We start from the raw sequence: 7,775 nt of genomic DNA, 5'->3' as shown, positions 1-7,775 counted from the left end.
ACTTCTGCTTTAGTTAGCGTTAAACTTATTTGTATGTTATTGAAATTTTACTGGAAATTTCTTATAAAATTTTAAAAATAAAAACATGTATATACGGCCGTAAGTTCGGCCAGGCCGAATATTATGTACCCTCCACCATGGATTGCGTAGAAACTTCTACTGGAGACTGTCATCCACAATCGAATTACTTGGGTTGTGGTATCTTAAAACTTCTTAACATCGTTTTCTAAATTGTGAGTTAGTCCATACGTGGTATATATTAGACAAAAAAGATATGTATAGGTAAGTCTACTAATAATTACGAATCGATATGGACTTGTGCACGGTACGTAGAGAGCCAGAATTGAAATATGGGGGTCGCTTTTATGGGGGCTATATACAATTATGAACTTGTATGGACCAATTTTGTGTGATTGGGGATCGATTGTGCACGGTACATAGAGAGCCAGAATTGAAATATGGGGGTCGCTTATATGGGGGCTATACACAATTATGAACTTGCTATGGACCAATTTTGTGTGATTGGGGATCGATTTATCTGAGGGCTATATATAACTATAGACCGATATGGACCTAGTTAGGCATGGTTGTTAACGGCCATATACTACCACAATGTACCAAATTTCAACTGACTCGGATGAAATTTGCTCCTCCAAGAGGCTCCAAAACCAAATCTCGGGATCGCTTTATATGGGGGCTATATATGATTATGGACTTATATGGACCACTTTTGACATGGTTGTTAAATATCATATATAATACCACCACGTACCAAATTTCAACCAGATCGGATGAATTTTGCTTCTCCAAAAGGCACCGGAGGTCAAATATGAGGATCGGTTTACATGGGGGCTATATATAATTAGGGACTGATATGAACCAATTCCTGCATGGTTGTTGGATACCATATACTAACATCACGTACCGAATTTCAACCGAATTGGATGAATTTTGCTCTTCCAAGGGGCTCCGGAGGTCAAATCTGGGGATCGGTTTATATGGGGGCTATATATAATTATGGACCGATGCGGATAAATGTTTGCTTGGCTTTTAGAGACCATATAATTATACTATGTACACAATTTCAGCCGGATCGGATGAAATATGCTTCTATTGGAGGCTTCACAAGCCAAATCGGGGGATCGGTTTATAGGGGGCTATATATAATTATGAACCGATGTGGACCAATTTTTGCATGGTTGTTATAGATCATATGTTGACACCATGAATTAAATTTCAGCTGGATCGGATTAAATTTGCTTCTCTTAGAGGCTCCGCAAGCCAATTCTGGGGATCGGTTTATATGGGGTCTATATATAATTATGGACCGATGTGGACCAATTTTTGCAAGGTTTTTAGAGACCATGTACCAAATTTTAGCCAGATCGGATGAAATATGCTTCTCTTAGAGTCCCCGCAAGCCAAATCTGAGGGTCCGTTTATATCGGGGCTATACGTAAAAGTGGACCAATATGGCCCATTTGCAATACTATCTGACCTCCATCAATAGCAATTACTTGTGCCAAGTTTCAAGTCGATAGCTTATTTCGTTCGGAAGTTAGCGTGATTTCAACAGACGGACGGACGGACGGACATGCTTAGATCGTATGTTAACTGAAAGTACTGTTTTCCGTTTGGAAAATGTCGTGAGTCTCGTGAATTTATCGTGAATCGCGTGAATTGTCGTGAATCGTGCGTGACCGTCAGTCTTTGAAAGTAGTTCGTGTGTGAGCGTGTGTGAGTACTGGTTTTCATTTCGTGAATGTGCGTGATTGGAACTGGCTACCACACGTATCGAGAGTGAGCGTGCATGAATACATTTTGCTGAGTTAATGTGCGTGAGTGAAATTTCAGTCACGCGCACACCTCTAGTCCAGAGATTTTGTAAAATTTCAAAAATGTTTTTCCAAATCGGTTCAGATTTAAAAATTTGCATATGTGAACATAAAGCTTTATATATGGCATTCAACAAATTTTATGGATTTGAGATGGTATCGGCACCGCTCGACTGTAGAATTTTTTCCTTGTTTCTTTTATCACTTCCTATTTATTTAACTTATGTTATGGTACTGCTTCTCGATTGCCACTCTTTATTTCACTATGGTTTTTTGTCTGTAAATAAAGGCCTTAGAATCTCTTCATCTCCATTCTGTTTCTTTTATCAGTAACAACTGCAACAGTTTGAAATGATATTGTCCAAGTAACATTAAAAACATCAACAAAGGTAATACTTAAGACTGAAAATCTCGTTGAAATGTTTTTGTGTTCTGTGTACAGTGAGAGAGAGTAGAACATGCCACAATAACAAATATTTCTCTTGTCATTTGGGGGGAAAGAAAATATACAACAATGGGAATGTTTTATTTTGACTTTGATAGAGGATGGCAAAAGAGCAGAGTAATCAGGGTAAGTATAAATGCCAGTTGACAGACAATGCTAAATGCCCTTTGAGCTGTGCATTTATGGAATCCAAAACAATCCAAATTCAGAGGTGTTAATAATGACAATGATCTTTTATTGCATAACATTTGCTGGTAGGCCTTAGTTTTGAGAGTATTTTCCACAAAGAGAGGGTAAGCAGTTTGGAATGGTAGGATGGAACCATAGGATGCATTGTATAACCTTGTCATTCCGTTTGTAACACTTAGAAATGCTGGTCTCTGACACTAAGGGTCGTGGGGGAGCCACCGTGGTGCAATGGTTAGCATGCCCGCCTTGCATACAAAAGGTCGTGGGTTCGATTCCTGCTTCGACCGAACACCAAAAAGTTTTTCAGCGGTGGATTATCCCACCACAGTAATGCTGGTGACATTTCTGAGGGTTTCAAAGCTTCTCTAAGTGGTTTCACTGCAATGTGGAACGCCGTTCGGACTCGGCTATAAAAAGGAGGAGTACTCAGTGATAAGAGGTAAGTTCACCAATGTGGTATCACAATGGACTGAATCGTCTAAGTGAGCCTGATACATCGGGCTGCCACCTAACCTAACCTAACCTAACCTAACCTAACCTAACCTCCATCCAGCTGTTTGTCGGTCTGTTGAAATCACGTTAGCATCCAAACGAAACAAGGTTTTAGTCGAACTTTGTACACAATCCGTGGTGGAGGTACATAAGATTGGACCTAGCCAAACTTACAGCCGTATATTCTTGTTTCGAAATGAAAACATATATAATATAACATAGGAATATGGGATTTGAAATAATCAACAACGAACGACTCGTTTAAATTTCTTTTATTGTTGGGTTCATAGAAATCTATCACCCCACTACAGTATACTCTTTAATTCCTTGTCATCCATTATTATTAAGGTTATTTCTATTTTGATTCTTAATTCTTATTGTCAATGCTTTTCATTTTTGGTCTGATGCCCCGTTTAACACCTCTTTATGTTGTCACAACAAAGTGTTGACATTTGCTTTTATCCAAATGCGAATATTGCGTTTGTCCTTTTTTTTTTCTTTGTCAAATATTTGGAATTTAGCCTTTATTGTGATAATTCCAAACAGACCAAAGGGGACATTTGAAACAGCAAATGATTAGCAGTTTTCCAGACATTGGGTTAGCCAGTAACTTTTAGATATACTACCCTTGACGGCAGATGTGCAGTGTTACTTTGTCTATTGGTGACAAACATTAACCAACTCTATTGTTTCGGTCGGGGTGTCTATAATTTTGTCTAAGACATTTAGTTGAGTGTATATTTGGAACAAACTGTTTACTGTTTACGAATATTGGCCTGACAATAGAACGATGGTTTTTTGTATGCTCGCAATTCCAAAGTCACGACACGGAAACACAAAAAGCCACTGAATCATGATTGGAAAGGTCAAGCAGGGAAAAGTCAGATGTGGTCGTATGAAACGTTTTTTTTTTTTTATTAAATATGAAGTAAGCTATGTGGTTCACATGCTTCCTTGATGTAGTAAGGGCAGATTTATCTAACACAACTCCCGGTTTTAGGGTATCATACGTTTGTTATATATTTAATATTTAACATTGACAATTGATCTTGCCTACGAGAATGGTCAGAAAAGTACTTAGCTTCAATGCCTAATGCAAAATAGACAAAAATACAAGCAAAAAATTAACGAAATGTTAGACAAACAAAGTTCGCTTCCCATTTGCGTTTTGCTTTAAGGAAGTTTTTTTTGGAATAAAAGTATATACTTTTTGCGATAAACATTTATTCTTTTCCAGGATGTACAAACAATTTCATAAAGACTAACTCAAAAAAAAAAAAAAAACAAGTATATATGGCCGTAAGTTCGGCCAGGCCGAAGCTTATGTACCCTCCATCATGGATTGCGTAGAAACTTCATCTAAACACTGCCATCCACAATCGAATTACTTAAGTTGCGGTAACGCTTGCCGATGGCAAGGTATCTTAAAACCTCCTAACACCATCTTCTAAATTGTATGTAAGTCCATACGTGGTATATATTAAATCAAAAAAGATCGATCCAATACGTATATAATTCAGTTTGACAAAGTAGACATAAAATTTTGACAAAATTTTCTACAGAAATAAAATTTTAACAAAATTTTCTATAGAAATAAAATTTTCACAAAATTTTCTATAGAAATAAAAATTTTGACAAAATTTTCTATAGAAAGAAAATTTTGACAAAAATTTCTACAGAAATAAAATTTTAACAAAATCTTCTATAGAAATAAACTTTTGACAAAATTTTCTATAGAAATAAAATGTTGACCATGATGAAAATTTTATTATGAACCGAATAAAATTTTAACAAAATTTTCTCTAGAAATAAAATTTTGACAAAATTTTCAATAGAAATAAAATTTTGACAAAATTTTCTATAGAAATAAAATTTTGGTAGATTATTTTTGGCTCTAGTGGCAACCATGATTATGAACCAATATGGACCAATTTTTGTGTGATTGGACCAATTTTGGTATGATTGTTAGCGACCATATACTAACACCACGTGCCTAATTTGAACCGGATCGGATGAATTTTGCTCCTCCAAGAGGCTCCGGAGGTCAAATCTGGAGAATGTTTTATATGGGGGCTATATATAATTATGGACCGATATGGACCAATTCTGGCACGGTTGCTAAAGATCATATACTAACACCATGTTCCAAATTACAACCGGATTGGATGAAATTTGCTTCTCTTGGAGACTTCGCAAGCCAAATATGGGGATCGGTTTATATGGGGGCTATATATAATTATGAACCGATGTGGACCAATTTGGCATGGTTGTTAGAGACCATATACCAAAATCATGTACCAAATTTCAGGCGGATCGGATGAAATTTGCTTCTCTTTGAGGCTCCACAACCCAAATCTGGGGATCGGTTTATATGGGAGCCATATATAATTATGAACCGATGTGGACAAATTTTTGCACGGTTGTTAGAGACCATATACCAATACCATGTACCAAATTTCAGCCGGATCGGATGCAATTTGCTCCTCTTTGAGGCTTCGCAAGCCAAATCTGGAGATCGGTTTATATGGGGTCTATATATAAATATGGACCGATGTGGACCAATTTTTGCATGGTTGTTAGATACCATATACCAACATCATGTACCAAATTTCAGCCGGATCGGATGAAATTTACTTCTCTTTGAGGCTCCGCAATCCAAATCTGGGGATCGGTTTATATGGGGGCTATATATAATTATGCACCGATGTGGACCAATTTTTGCATGATTGTTAGAGACCATATACCAACACCATTTACCAAATTTCAGCCGGATCGGATGAAATATGCTTCTCTTAGAGGCTCCATAAGCCAAATCTGGGGATCGGTATATATGGGATCTATATCTAAATCTGAACTGAGTGTACAATTTCCTGATCGACCTTCTGTAAGTGGACTGTATGTAATTTAGTGTAGCTCAGGAAACGTAAAAGTTGTCAAGAAAGAAACAAGAAAGAAATAAAAGAATGGCAGGTTTCAGATTTCATGTAATGTACAATTTATTGGTTTGTTGAGCTGCTTACCGGCTGGAGGATAGAATTCAAAGTGAGCGAGTAGAACCATGTAAGCTTACAATTAACCATTAGAGAGAGTTTAGAAAAGGAGAGTTTAGAAAAGGGAGTAAGGGCATATCGGACGAAAGCTTTATATGGGAGCTATATCTAAATCGATTTCAATCAAATTTTCCACACTTTACTATACTAATAAGTACTCTTCTTGTACAAAATTTAAAGCAAATCAGTGCATATCGGGCGAAAGATGGATGGTATATTGGAACTATCTGGGAGATATCTAAATAAAGGGGTTCGTACTTGTGCCAAAAATTTCAACGAAATCGGTTAATAATTGCGTACTGAATCCTTCGAACAGATAAAAAATGGACAGACGGACGGACAGACACTGAGGGCTAGAACGATTCAGGTGCTGATTCTGAGTAGATCGGTATATATTTTATGGGGTCTAAAGTCAATATTACTAGTAGGCACATGTTTCTGTAGATCATTTTTGATATACCCTAACAACTATGTGGTTTAGGGTATAAACAAAGAATATATGTTATGGCTATGTTCTACTAGATACTATCATTCACAATCGAATCAGCTGGGTAAAATCCAAGAGTTGACTTTGTCATTTTTCAAATTTTTTAAAAAGATGTAAAACTCGATTTTCCGACTTTTTCAATTTTTAAACAAGACCACTTTCTGATTTTCGATATTTGCAAAATTTGACTTACTCTTTAGTTTTTCCAAAAAGTGGAAAATTAAAATTTTCGAATTAAAAAAAAAAAAAAAAACAAGTAAGTAAAGTAGAAAGTCGGGCGGGGCCGACTATAGTATACCCAAAACCTCCCTTACTGAATTAGTAATCATAAGCATTTGTGGGGTAACATTGATATAGGTCTGGGAGATAAACCGCAGTTGCATATTTAAGAAAATTAAGGGATACATGTTTATGGGTGCTTTGTCTCAATCTGACTATAGCTCGTAGTCAGTGTTGCCAGGGAAAATGTTCGGTTTACCATATAAAGACAAAAAAAGTTCCCTACTTTCCCATACATTTCCAAACAATTTTCTCTACAATATTTTCGTTAAATTTAAACAAATTTTACAAAACAAAAATGGTTCTAAGTACTTTATTATCTTAAAACATGAAAATGCAACGTATATAACCTAGAAAATAAATTTGTATTACCACCACGGTTGCCACAGTTGTCAACAACTTTCATTTTTAAAGTCGTTTGTTTCGGTTTCGTTTCACCTTCGGCACAACATTAGGCCAACATAACGTGTGTTTCCAAAGTTTAAACATGGATCAAAGACTTGTTTGCCTGTTAAAATACGTTTTTTAAACTTCTGATAGTCGAAAAATATTATTTGGCAGACATCAACAAGATTTGATTGACATGTTGATAATCAGATGATGTTAATAGCCTTCCTGGTCGTGGTCCGTTGACAGTGTGTCCTCCAACTCAGAATAATTTCTCTTTGGTCATACCAACGTATACCGTACCAATTAGAAAATTTATAAAAAAAAAATATTTATCACAGTAGTAGAACCCGCCCGGTGGAAATATTACTGCAAAAACATATGGGAATTCCTTCGAAGTCTCCTAAGATTTTGAAGTATCGGTGAGAAGTACCATCTTGGGTTCATGTCAGCCTACCTGAGAGAGGGAAACTTGAACCGTTTTCATCCTAACCTATGAGAGTTTCCGTATGTTTTACTTGAGAACCATACACTTTCATAAGTACCATATTAAATTATTAGCGATTTTATGTTTTTGTGCAAAGTAAATCATAAATTAATAATCATGATGT

This window comes from Haematobia irritans, chromosome 4 (genome assembly GCF_050003625.1).
Source record: "Haematobia irritans isolate KBUSLIRL chromosome 4, ASM5000362v1, whole genome shotgun sequence".
NCBI lineage: Eukaryota > Metazoa > Arthropoda > Insecta > Diptera > Muscidae > Haematobia > Haematobia irritans.
This window is presented reverse-complemented; position numbering follows the sequence as displayed.